Here is a 14278-nt window from a genome sequence, read left to right as displayed (position 1 = left end):
AGTAGGAAGGACATAATCTTTTATAAAATTATGTTTTGGATGGGCATGGTGGCTCACGCCTGTAATCCCAGCACTTTGGGAGGCCAAGGCAGGTGGATCATGAGGTCAAGATATAGAGACCATCTGTCAAGAGATAGAGACCATCTTGGCCAATATGGTGAAAACCCATCTCTACTAAAAATACAAAAAATTAGCCGGGCATGGTGGCACATGCCTGTAGTCCCAGCTACTCAGGAAGCTAAGGCAGGAGAACCGTTTGAACCTGGGAGGTGGAGGTTATGGTGAGCTGAGATCACACCATGGCACTCCAGCCTGGCAACAGGAACAAAACTCTGTCTCAAAAACAAACAAACAAACAAACAAACAAACAAACAAACAAACAAAAAGAAACTATGGTTTAGGGGTTATGTAGCTAAAGGCTGCAAGATTCTGACCCTCCCCAAATTGCTCCTGGGGATAGCATCACTATTGCAAAACCTAAGATCAGTGCCTGAGATATTTTGCAGACCCTGAACTTGATGGATCAGCTAGCATCACCCAGATCAAGAAACTGGCTCATCTGGTCTTGTGGCCCCCACCCAGAAACTGACTCAGCACAGGAGGACAGTTTTGACTCCCTATGATGTTTTTTTAGTTTTGTTTTTTAATCTTGCTCTGTCACCTAAGCTGGAGTGCAGTGGTATGATCTTGGTTCACTGCAACCTCTGCCTCCTGGCTTCAAGCAATTCTCCTGCCTCAGCCTCTCGAGTAGCTGGGATTACAGGTGTGCACCATCATGCCCTGCTAAAAATTTTTGTATTTTTAGTAGAGATGGGGTTTCACCATGTTGTCCAGGCTGGTCTCAAACTCCTGACCTCATGATCTGTCCACCTTGGCCTCCCAAAGTGTTGGGATTACAGGTGTGAGCCACCTTGCCTAGTCAACTCCCTGTGATTTTATCTCCAACCCAACCAATCAGCAATCTCAACTCAGTGGTCCCGACCCAGCAAATTATCTTTAAAAACTTCAATCCCAAAATACTCAGGGAGACTGATTTGAGCAATTATAAACTCTGGTCTCCCATCCAGCCAGTTCTGTGATGACTCTTTCCGTATTGCAATTCCCCATCCTGATAAATTGACTCTGTCTAGGCATCAGGCCAGATGAACCCACTGGGCAGTTGAAACACCTGTAATCCCAGCACTCTGGGATGCAGTAGGGTAACTTGAGCCCATGGTTAGCAGGAGGTCTACAGCACACAGGTGTGCAGTAACTCGATTCTTGCTCCTCTGAGGAAAGAATTCATCTGAGAGGCATAAGGCAGAGTGAGAAACTGAGGCAAGTTTCAGAGCAGGAGTGAAGGCCTATTAAAAAGTTTTAGAGCAGGAACAAAAGGAAGTAAAGTACCCTTGGAAGAGGGCCAAGTGGGAGACTTGAGAGATTCAAGTGCCTGGTTTGACCTTTTGATACAGGACAGCTGGGCTCCTAGCTAAACCTCACCCTTAAGCCTGGAACTGCAGCCCTAAGTGAAAAAAGCTGACCCTTGTTTTTCTATCCAAATGTTTACTTTTAGGCCTGCCATGCCCCTATCCTGTGCCCATAAAAAGACTTCAACTGGCAGAGCAACACAAGTGTCTGAGTGTCAAACAGAGAAGCAACTGAGCCATGGAGACTCTGGATAGACACAGCTAACCTCAGGTGGTGCAGGTCAGGGAAAGATCACCTTCCTGCATCATCCGCTTTCCACCTCCTATCCCACTGAGAGCCACTTCTACCACCAAATAAAGTACTCCGTATACACTACCTTTCAATACATTTGCGTGACCTGATTCTTCCTGGACACCGGACAAGAACCCGAGTACTGGGAGGGCAGGGGCTTGGATGTTGCTGCGTGGCCTGCACAGAGCCTGCTCCTGCCAGAGATGAGCAATCAGCCAGTTCCAGCATTCCTTCCCTCCGGTTCCTTCACTCCCTTGCCCACCCCCTCTCACGAGGATTGGCCAGCAGTGGGCCCAGTGGAAGGAGCCACTCCAGTTCCTGCCCACGAAGAGGGTCAAGGTCAAGGGAACTATCCTGTCTCACTTTAGGGGTTTTATGCTTCTAGGGGTTGCATGTCTCCTCCCTTGACTTTTCCCTTGGGGTGGGCCATCTGCATGCACAGTGGCCTGCCAGCACATGGAAGGGGCCACATGCGCAGTGTGTTTACTGGCATTGTCCATATGCTCACTTGAGGCGTATTCCCCTTTCCAGTGGAGTATTCCTAGAGGAAGGTCATACACCAGTTAAACTGCATTTTCCTCTTAATGCACATGCTTGAACCCACTCGCCCAACTTCTGAGATCTTCTCAGGAACTGCAGATCACCAGCTTTAGGTGTTTTCTATTCACTGGAAGACTGCCTTTCTCTGGCAGTGGTTGCAACCAATTATTACTTTACAGAGACAGTGTGACAACCACCTGACCATCACCTGATGGTTGCCTGACATTCCTGATGATCGGGAGACCTCTCCTGCCCTGCTCATGTCTGCCTAACTACCTACTCTAACACCGGGAGTTCAAGACCAGCCTGGGCAACAAGATGAGACCCTGTGCCTACAAAAAACTTAAAAATTCACCAGGCATGGTGACATGTGCCTGTGGTCCCAGCTCTTCAGGAGGCTGAGGTGAGAGGACCACTTGAGCCTGGGAGATGAAGGCTGTAGTGATGTGTGATTGCCCACTGCACTCCAGTCTGGGCAACAGAACTGTAACTGCCCAACAGGTTCTTCTTGTCCAGTGCCCAGATGGAGATGACTTATCAAGACAGGGGAATTGCAATAGAGGAAGGGTGTGTTTCACAGAGCTGGCTGTATGGGAAATTAGAGTTTTATTACTACTCACATCAGTCTCCCCAAAAATTCAGGGATTTGTTGTTGCTGTTTTGAGACAGGGTTTTGCTCTTGTTGCCCAGGCTGGAGTGCAATGGCTTGATCTCGGCTCACAGCAAACTCCACCTTCCAGGTTCAAGCAATTCTACTGCCTCAGCCTCCCAAGGGATTACAGGCACGCACCACCACGTCTGGCTAATTTTATATTTTTTTAGTAGAGATGGGGTTTCTCCAAGTTGGTCAGTCTGGTCTCGAACTCCTGATTTCAGGTGATCTGCCCACCTGGGCCTCCCAAAGTGCTGGGATTACAGATGTGAGCCACGGCGCCTGGCCAAGGGATTGGGGTTTTTAAGAATAATTTGGTGGGTAGAGGGTTGGGAAGTGGAGAGTACTGATTGGTCAGGTCGAAGGTGAAGTCACAGAGAGTCAAAGCTATGCTCTGGCACTGAATCAGTTCATGAGTGGGGGCCATAAGACCGGATGAGCCAGATTACCAATCTGGGTGGCATCAGCTGGTGCATCAGAACCAGAATGAAGGGTCTGCAAAGTATCTCAAGTACTGATCTCAGGTGTTAAACAGCGATGTTAGTCTCAGAAGCAATTTGGGGAGGTTCAGAATCTTGCAACCTCCAGATATATGACCCCTAAGCCATAATTTCTAATCTTGAAGCAAATTTGTTAGTCCTACAAAGGCCAACTGGTCCCTAGGCAAGAAGTGGGTTTGTTTTAGGAAAGGGCTGTTACCTTCTTTGCTTCAAAGTTGAACTATAAAGTAAGTTCCTTCTAAAGTTAGTTTGGCTTATGCCCAGGAATGAGCAAGGACAGTTTTGAGATTAGAAGCAACATGGAGTCGGTTAGGTCAGATCTCTTTCACTGTCATAATTGTCTCAATTATAATTTTTGCAAAGGCAGTTTCTTTTTTTTTTTAATGGTAAAAAGATACATGTATATTTAGAATTAGCCAGCTGGACTCAGTTTAGATGATACAGTTTTGTTGGCAACGTCCAAAGCATCGTAATCAGGAGCCAGTGGAACACCCGCCTTCTTCCCTCCATCAGGCCGAATCAGGGTGTCGACCTTGGCCACGTGAGTGTCACAGAGCGTCTCCACAGCCTGTTTGGGCTGGTGCTTGTTGGCTTTAACATCCACAGTGAACTCAAGTGTGTTACTGTCTTCTGTCTTCTTCACGGCGGACTCAGTGGTCAGCGGAAGCTTGATGACAGCATCGTGGTCAAGCTTGTTTCTCCTGGGGGCGCTCTTCGCAGGATATTTGGGCTGCCTCCAGAGTCGCAGTGTCTTGGGCCACCAGAAGGTGGATGATGTGCGGATCTTTTTTTTGTGGCTGTGGACACCTCTCAACACTGCCTTCTTGGCCTCTGAAGCCTTCACTTTGGCTTCGGCTTTAGGAAGGGCAGGAGCTTCCTTCTTCGCTTTCGGCGCCATCTTGTAAAAAAGGGCGAAGGCAGTTTCAAAGCAAGGCCCTGTCTCAAAAATAAAAACAAAAACAGTTTAATTGGCTGGGTGTAGTGCCTCATCTGTAATCCCAGCACTTCAGGAGGTCGAGGCAGGTAGATCACCTGAGGTCAGGGGTTTGAAACCAGCCTGGCCAACATGGTGAAACTCTGTCTCTGCTAAAAATACAAAAAATAGCTGGGCATGGTGGTGTGTGGCTATAGTCCTAACTAATTGGGAGACTGAGGCAGGAGAACACTTAAACCCGGGAGGCGGAGGTTGCAGTGAGTAGAGATCATGCCGCACTGCACTCCAGCCTAGGCAACAGAGTGAGACTCTGTTGGGGTGAGCTCTGGGGCAAGCAAGCTATAGCATCTTGCAGTTCAGAGAGTAAGAGCTTGGCCCAGACTAGAACATAAACATTCAGAGTCCAATGTGCCGCCATGGGTCACTGCGCCTTGCAGCCAACCCCTCTCCTCAGCATGTTCTGAAGGACTGCAGCTTAAAGTCAGAGCCTCTTTGTTTTCTCCATTCAATCTGAAATGCAAGGTAATAAATGTGTTATGGGCCGGGCTTAGTGGCTCATGCCTATAATCTCAGCACTTTGGGAGGCCAAGGCAGGCAGATCACCTGAGGTCAGGAGTTCAAAACCAGCCTGCCAACGTGGTGAAACCCTTTCTCTACTAAAAATACAAAAAATTGAGATACGTTCATCAGTTTGCTCCTTTCTGCCCGTGGACGCCGCCGAAGCAGCATCGTTAAAGTCTCTCTTCTCCCCGCGATCATGTCTAAGTCAGAGTCTCCTAAAGAGCCGGAACAGCTGAGGAAGCTCTTCATTGGAGGGTTGAGCTTTGAAACAACCGATGAGAGCCTCAGGAGCCATTTTGAGCAATGGGGAACGCTCACAGACTGTGTGGTCATGAGAGATCCAAACACCAAGCGCTCCAGGGGCTTTGGGTTCGTCACGTATGCAACTGTGGAGGAGGTGGATGCAGCCATGAATGCAAGGCCACACAAAGTGGATGGAAGAGTTGTGGAACCAAAGAGAGCTGTCTCAAGAGAAGATTCTCAAAGACCAGGTGCCCACTTAACTGTGAAAAAAATATTCGTTGGTGGCATTAAAGAAGACACTGAAGAACATCACCTAAGAGATTATTTTGAACAGTATGGAAAAATTGAAGTGATTGAAATCATGACGGACAGAGGCAGTGGCAAGAAAAGGGGCTTTGCCTTTGTAACCTTTGACGACCATGACTCCGTGGATAAGATTGTCATTCAGAAATACCATACTGTGAATGGCCACAACTGTGAAGTTAGGAAAGCCCTGTCAAAGCAAGAGCTGGCTGGTGCTTCATCCAGCCAGAGGTCGAAGTGGTTCTGGAAACTTTGGTGGTGGTTGTGGAGGTGGTTTCGGTGGGAATGACAACTTTGGTCGTGGAGGAAATTTCAGTGGTCGTGGTGGCTTTGGTGGCAGCCGTGGTGGTGGTGGATATGGTGGCAGTGGGGATGGCTATAATGGATTTGGTAATGATGGAGGCAATTTTGGAGGTGGTAGAAGCTACAATGATTTTGGCAGTTACAACAATCAGTCTTCAGATTTTGGACCCATGAAGGGAGGAAACTTTGGAGGCAGAAGCTCTGGCCCCTATGGTGGTGGCGGCCAATACTTTGCCAAACCACGAAACCAAGGTGGCTATGGCGGTTCCAGTAGCAGCAGTAGCTATGGCAGTGGCAGAATATTTTAATTAGGAAACAAAGCTTAGCAGGAGAGGAGAGCCAGAGAAGTGACAGGGAAGCTACAGGTTACAACAGATTTGTGAACTCAGCCAAGCACAGTGGTGGCAGGGCCTAGCTGCTACAAAGAAGACATGATTTAGACAAATACTCATGTGTATGGACAAAAAACTCGAGGACTGTATTTGTGACTAATTGTATAACAGGTTATTTTAGTTTCTGTTCTGTGGAAAGTGTAAAGCATTCCAACAAAGGGTTTTAATGTAGAATTTTTTCTTTTTCTTTTTTTTTTTTGCACCCATGCTGTTGATTGCTAAATGTAATAGTCTGATCGTGACGCTGAATAAATGTCTTTTAAAAAAAAAAATACAAAAAATTAGCAGGCTGTGGTAGTGCATGCCTGTAGTCCCAGCTACTCAGATGCTGAGGCCGGCTAATTGTTTGAACCTGGGAAGCAGAGGTTTTGGTGAGCCAAGATTGAGCCACTGCACTCCAGCCTGGGCAACAGAGCAAGACCTTGTCTCAAATAAATAAATAAGGCATTCAAATGAAACAAACAAACAAAAAAACTAGAAAAGAAATTTTTCAAGAAAAACAACAAAAAAAGGAATAAAAAATAAGGCATTCAGTAAGTCCCACAGATGGGTAGGGCTGGCAGAAATATGGCACGTAGATCAGATCCAAAACCAGAATGTATCTATTCCACAAAGGACAAATTGCTGCCCTAGCTACGATGGAATGGTCCAAGTTACCAACGTGTCACAAGGTTGCTGGCTGACTCCACCAAAATATGGTGCCCTATTGAGATGTCAGGGTTGGTGACTGCTGGGGCCAAGCTGGACACTCAGCAGAGACAGCAGCCAGGTGAGTTTGGTGAAAGGGAATTTGTGATTCTGAGTTTATGCCTCGCTTCCACGTCCAGCACCTTTGTCACTTTGCTCCAAAACTCACTGAACAAGCCTTGGAGTGGCTGGTGGGTGAGCTGTCATGGAGTGGGAACACCTGATGTGAAAACATTCTAAGCAGTGAAGAACTTCCAGCGAGCAATCACACCGGACAAACTAAGTCTCACTGTGGGCCAATGGCAAGAGATTCATCCATTCCTCCCTATATCTCTTCCCTATAATTGGTTATAAATCTTCCAATTATTAATTTCTACCATTTGGCTCAAATTTTAGCCATGACAGAAAGAAAAAGAAGAAAGAAAGGAAGGAAGGATATATAAATAGGAAAAGAAAAAGGGAGGGAGGGAAGGAAATGGCACAGACCCTTAGCTCAGGCCATGCTTTCTGGGGAAAGTGGATACTGGTATGTTTCTATTACTCACATTTTGCCCACAGCGAGGATTTCCCATTAACTCATTCTGTTCTTCCCTAACGGTGTCTGATGATACTAAAGCAGTTCACTGCTCCCTGCTGTAAGCATGCCGTGCAAAGCCTGTTTCTTCCTGCTCCACGGGTCCTATCAGCATGATGTTATCTACATAATGGGCCAGACTGATACCTTATGCAATAATGAGACGATAAAGGTCTCTGTGGCATAGTGCCAGAAGATGTGTCATCCTGTATTGAAGTTATGAAGGGAGGCTATGTCCTTCAGATAAGAGCCAACTGCCTTTAAAAATAATAAGAGGGAGAGAGAGAGAGAGAGACAGTCTCACTCTGTTACCCAGGCTGGAGTTCAGTGTATGATCACAGCTCACTGCAGCCTCAGTCTTCTGGGCTCAAGTGATCCTCCTGCCTCAGCCTCCTGAGTAGCTGAGACTATAGGTGTGCACCACCACACCCAGATTTTTTTTTTTTTGGTGGGGATGGGGGTCTTCCTGTGTTGCCCAAAGTGGTCTTGAACTCCTGAGCTTAAGTGGTCCTCTTGCCTTGGACTTCTAAAATGCTGGGAATTACAGGTGCCAGCCACTGTGCCCCTTCATTTGCCTTTTATGTTCTCTGTTTATTGGGCTACAGGAAAGGTATTGCCAGCTCAGTAGGTACAAATCAAGTATAGGAGGCTGTGCTGATTTTCTCCAGGAATGAATTATATCTAGAACAGCAGCTATTACTAGAATTAGCATCTGATCAGGCTAGGTGCAATGGCTCACGACTGCAATCCCAGCACTTTGGGAGGCTGAGGCGGGTGGATCGCGAGGTCAGGAGTTTGAGACTAGCCTGGCCAACATGTTGAACCTTGTCTCTATTAAAAATACAAAAATTAGCTGGGCGTGGTGGTGGGCACCTGTAAGCCCAACTACTTGGGAGGTTGAGGCAGAAGAATCACTTGAAACCGGGAAATGGAGGTTGCAGTGAACCGAGATTGTGCCATTGCACTCCAGCCTGAGCGACAAGAGCAAGACTCCATCTCAAAAAATAAAAATAAAGAATTAGCATCTGATCAAATTTATAATAATTCACCATTTTAATTCTAGATCCATCTGACTTCTGCTCTGGCTACCCTGAGGATGTAATAAGAATGGCCACTTGGCTAGTACTGTTGCTCACACCTGTAATCCCAGCACTTTGGGAGGCCAAGCTGGGAGGATTGCTTGAGCCCAGAAGTTTGAGATCACCGTGGACAACATAGCAAGAACTCATGTCTACAAAAAATTAGCTGGGCATGGTGGTGTGCACCTGTGGTCCCAGCCACTTGGGAAGCTAAGGTGGGCTTTTGCTTACGCTTGGGAGGTGGAGGTAGTGAGCCATGATCATGCCATTGCACTTCAGCCTGGGCAACAGAGCGAGACTCTATCTCAAATAAACAAACAAAACAAAATGTTTACTTGTAGAAGAGTCTATTCATTATTTCCCAGTGTGTGTCCTTCTCTTATTCCATAATAATAGAACCCTGGTTTGCAACTTGACATAGGGCCAGCCTCACTTATTACTACTTAAGAGTGGCCACTTACTACTAATTCTGGCTGATGAGTTGTAAGTGAAATAATTGTGTGCTTACATTTAAGAGTGTGTAGGCTGGGTGGGGTTGCTCATTGCCCGTAATACCAGCACTTTGGGAGGCCAAGATGGGAGGATTACTTGAGGTCAGTAGTGCAAGACCAGCCTGGCCAACATGGTGAAACCACTTTAAAAATTGCAAAAATTAGCTAGGCATGGTGGTGCACGCCTGTAGTCCCAACTACTTAGGAGGATGAAGCACAAGACGCTCTGGAATTCAGGAGGCAGAGGTTGCAGTGAGCCAAGATAGCACCACAGCACTCCAGCCTGGGTAACAGTGTAAGGCGCTGTCTCAAAAAAAGAAAAAGTATGTAAGAGGGCAGAGGGGCTTGTCCCCCGCTTTTGGTTCCTGTTGGCTGGAATGAGCCATAGGAATGTTGACATTCCTGCGGCTGCAAATCCACGAGAGTGGATAAGATCATCTTAGGGATCAGTACAGGTGATGGAAAGAAAACTTCTGTGGTTGGGACATGAAAAGAAATCCGAAAAGTTGACTGAGAAGAAACATCCTGTAAGGTAGGAGAACCGAAAGACAGGTACGCCCTAGAGAACAAAAAGAAGAAAGTGATATAAGAATGGGTGCTCAATGAGATTACATCGTGCTAACAGGCTGAGTGAAACCCAGACTGAGGAATAACTATTGAATTCTGCAACACGAAGGTGATAAGTTTAGCCTAAAGCTGTCTCCTCCCATATTTTAAGTTGGAACTAAAGGTTTCTCTGTATATAGTGAACTGTAACCTAATTGGATGTATACATAGGCTAAAACCAACTCTTGTGCCAATAAAAGTTTTTGGCCAGTCACAGGTGGCCAACTGTTCAAACCATGTTCAAATAAGGTAGAAGCCGAAAGGTAACCAATCCATCCCTACAGCAGCCCAGGCTCCTGCCTGCTGTGGATTGGGTGGGATGCTTCATTTGAGAATTGTTCTTTGCTTAATTAAACTCTGTTAAATGTATTCTTATATTTTATTTTACCTTTGAGTCAGGGCTTCACTCTGGCACCCCGTAGTGCAGTGGCATAACCATGGCTCATTCCAGCCTTGACTTCCCCAGCTCAAGTGATTTTCCTGCCTCAGCCTCGTGAGTAGCTGGGACTACAGGCTCACACCACCAAACTTGGCTAATTTTTTTTTTTTTTTTTTTTGAGACAGAGTTTCGCTCTTGTTGCCCAGGCTGAAGTGCAATGATGTGATCTCAGCTCATTGCAACCTCTGCCTCCCGGTTCAAGCGATTCTCCTGCCTCAGCCTCCCTAGCAGCTGCAAGTACAAGTGCCTACCACCATGCCCAGCTAATTTTTTGTATTTTTAGTAGAGATGGGGTTTCATCATGTTGGCCAGGCTGGTCTCGAACTCCTGACCTCAGGTGATCCACTCGCCTTGTCCTGCCAAAGTGCTGGGATTATAGTCGGGAGGTACCACACCTGGCCAATTTTTTTTATTTTTTGTAGAGGTAGGGGGTCTCACTGTGTTGCCTAGGCTGGTCTCAAACTCCTAGACTCAAGTAGTCCTCCTGCCTTGGCCTCTCAAGGTGCTGGAATTACAGCCATGAGCCACCATACCTGGCCTGTTAAATTTAATTTGTCTAATTTTTTTAAGTTTATTTTTTGAGACAGAGTCTAGCTATATTGCCCAGGCTGTTCTCAAACTCCTGGGCTCAAGTGAACCTCCCAACTCAACCTCTTGAGAAGCTGGGACCATAGGCATACACCACTGGACCTGGCCTAAAGTTCTCATGTTTTTTCATGATTAAATTCAAGGTTATGGCCTGGTGCAGCTGCTCACACTTATAATCCCAGCACTTTGGAATGCTGAGGCGGGAGGATCACCTGAGATTGGGAGTTCGAGACCAGCCTGACCAACATGGAGAAACCCCTTCTCTATTGAAAATACAAAATTAGCTGGGTGTGGTGGCACATGCCTATAACCCCAGCTACTCAGGAGGCTGAAGCAGGAGAATTGCTTGAACCTGGGAGGTGGAGGTTGTGGTGAGCTGAGATTGCACCATTGCACTCCAGCCTGGGGAACAAGAGCAACACTCCATCTCACATAAATAAATAAATAAATAAATAAATAAATAAATAAATAAATAAATAAATAAATAAAATACAAAAATTTGCCAGGTGTGGTGGTGAGTGCCTATAATCCCAGCTACTTGGGAGGCTGAGGCAGGAAAATCACTTGAACCTGGGAGGCAGAGGTTGCAGTGAGCCGAGATCGCACCATGGCACTCCAGTCTGTGCAACAAGAAATGAAACTGTCTCCAAAAAAAAAAAGAAATTCCAGGTTATGGGTTTTTGGCAAGAATACCACAGACATGATGTTGTTTCCTTGTCAGTATATCATATTAAGATAAATGATGTAGGTATGTTTTAATACTGGGGATGTTAACTCCATCACAGATTCCTCCACTGTAAATTTACTATTTTCCCTTTGAATTCAGGAAGAGTCTTATGGGGTTATACTTTGAGTCTATTCAAATATCCTGTTTGCCATCATGGTTTTACTCACTAATAATTTAGGCCAGGAGCGGTGGCTCACACCTGTAATCCCAGCACTTTGGGAGGCTGAGGTGGGCAGATCATGAGGTCAAGAGATCGAGACCATCCTGGTCAACATGGTGAAAACCTGTCTCTACTAAAAATACAAAAAATAGCTGGGCGTGGTGGCACATACCTGTGGTCCCAGCTACTTGGGAGGCTGAGGCAGAAGAATCACTTGAACCCAGGAGGCAGAGTTTGCAGTGAGCTGAGATTGCACCACTGCACTCCAGCCTGGTGACAGAGCAAGACCGTGTCTCAAAAAAATAAAAATACCTACTAATAATTTTACCATTTACTCTTGCCTGCAACTATTATTATTATTATTATTATTTTGAGACAGGGTCTTGCTCTATTGCCCAGGCTGGAGTGCAGTGGTGCAATCATGGCTAATCTCAGCCCCATAAGTATTTGAGATTATAGACATGTGCCACTACACCTGGCTACTTTTTGTAGAGTTGGGATTTTGCCATGTTGTCCAGGCTTGTCTGGAGCTCCTGAGCTCAACTGACCCTCCTGTCTCGTCCTCCCAAAAGGCTGGGATTACAAGCATGAGCCACCACACCCAGCAACCTGCAACTATCATTATGGTGGTATTTGCCACAGGTGGTTTTAAGTTTCTGTCATCTTTTCTTTCCAGATACGTTTCAGTTCATCTCCTTGTCTTTTAATCCCATTTGCGTATCCCTAGCTCCGCCTCATTTATGAACTGGAATTTCCTGTATAAAGGAGCCTTCTACTCACTTTTAAGTGACAGTAGGGATGGTGTGTTCCGGCTGTCAGCTGTCTGGTTTATGATGATGATTCATGCCTGCCTCTGTCCAGGGGAGAAATTAGGAGGCCTGTGGAAAGGTAGCAGCCTTCTGACCCTGAAGAAAGGAATTGGATTTCAGTTTTTTGTCATTTTCTATGAGTTTTGATGTGCTTACATTGCCATGAACTTATATAATGATAACACTTTTAAAGTAAAATGGATTATAACATGACCGAAAGTTTTTTTTAAGTCAGAAAAAAAGGAAAGAGAGTCAGGTAGAAGTGAAATGAAAACTTAGCATTCAATTCCAGCTGCTTGTCAGAAGCAGAGAAAGAACACTGTCCTCAAACTCAGCATGAATGAAATGTTGACCTTTCTGAACTGATAGCTTTAGAGAATCAAACAAAGCCTTTTCACTGGGCTTGGCAGGAGCCTCAGGAGTGCCTTTGACTCAAGAACAAAACTTTGATTCGAAAAGGGGCTATGGCTTCTATTTTTCCTTCATACAAGCGAAAAACGCAACCTTTCCTTTCTTACAGAAAATGGCACTCTGTAGGTAATGAAATAAAGGCAGGATGTTTTGTTGAATGAATTCCAAGTGTTTTAGGGCTGGGAGCTCACCATTCCTCACAAGGCTTCCTTATAGGCAGGCAAGGGATAGGGAATTATTATCCTTTGTGTGAAAACTGAGGAGATGGGGTACTACTGAAATAAAGGAGCAAGCTGGCCTCTGCGGACAGGCAGGCTGATGGTTGAGAGGTTGCTGGACAATTGCAGCCCTCACGGGTCCAGATTTGTTGGCAGTTGCTCACATAACTTAATTCCAGAACCCTCACTCTACTATTGCTACCTCTTAGGGTTTGCTATTCATATATCTAGACTGTCCCTTTTTCAAATATAAGCCTGGAAATGCATGGTCTGGCTGATCTTCAATCAATTCCTTGGTCAGACTTTAACCCTTCATGCACGTTGCATGAGCCAACTGCAGAAGGGTGGAAATGAGCTCTCTATTCCTTTTGTTATCCTTTTTGCCATCCAACTATGGGGACTTCTCAAGGCAAACTAAACTGGATTCTTTTCAAAGCAGGTAGAATGTAGAAGGAAGAAGGTCGGCCATGCGCGGTGGCTCATGCCTGTAATCCCAGCACTTTGGGAGGCTGAGGCGGGCAGATTACGAGGTCAGGAGAATGAGACCAGCCTGACCAACATGGAGAAACCACATCTCTACTAAAAATACAAAACCAGCCAGGTGTGGTGGCAGGCACCTGTAATCCCAGCTACTGGGGAGTCTGAGGCAGGAGAATCGCTTGAACCCAGAAGGCAGAGGTTGTGGTGAGCTGAGATTGCACCATTGCACTCCAGCGTGGGCAACAAGAGTGAAAGTCCATCTCAAAAAAAAAAAAAAAAAAAACAAACGAGAGGAGAGGAGAGGACCGGGCTGCAGTGATGGCTTTGTCTACCCAGAATCTGCTGAGTTCATCTCCTTGTCTCTCAAATCTCATCTGCTTATCCCCAGCTCCGCCTCGGCCACTCAATTCCAAGCAATCATTATTTCTCTGCTGGATGACTGTGATAGTGAGAGAGAAGCCCTGTGTTCACTCTGGCACAATGGTTCCCAGTCAGGGGCAATTTGATCTCCCTGGGGACATGTCCAATGTCTGGACACTTTTTTTTTCATTTTTCCTTTTTTTCAGAGACAGGTTCTTACTCTGTCTCCCAGGCAGGAGTGCAGTGGCATTGATCATGGCTCATTGCAGCCTCGACCTGGTGGGCTTAAGTGATCCTCTCACCTCACTTAAGTAGGTAGGACCGCAGGTGTGCACCACCACGCTGGGCTACTGTTTTTTTGTTTCTGTTTTTTTTTACTTTTTGTAGAGATAGGATCTCATAGCCAGGTGTGGTGGCTTACACTTGTAATCGCAGCACTTTGGGAGGCCAAGGCAGGTGGATTATGAGGTCAGGAGTTTGAGACCAGCCTGTCCAATATGATGAAACCCCATTTCTACTAAAA

At 46.1% G+C, this 14278-nt stretch overlaps 1 pseudogene; it reads right to left on the bottom strand.

The window, feature by feature from the left end:
• Positions 1-3802: 3802 nt before the first annotated feature.
• On the bottom strand, positions 3803-4301 carry LOC144581554 (large ribosomal subunit protein uL23 pseudogene; annotated as a pseudogene).
• Positions 4302-14278: the final 9977 nt, after the last annotated feature.

This window comes from Callithrix jacchus, chromosome 1 (genome assembly GCF_049354715.1).
Source record: "Callithrix jacchus isolate 240 chromosome 1, calJac240_pri, whole genome shotgun sequence".
NCBI lineage: Eukaryota > Metazoa > Chordata > Mammalia > Primates > Cebidae > Callithrix > Callithrix jacchus.
The sequence above is the reverse complement of the archived record's forward strand: the minus strand, read 5'-3'. Positions and strand labels throughout refer to the sequence as shown.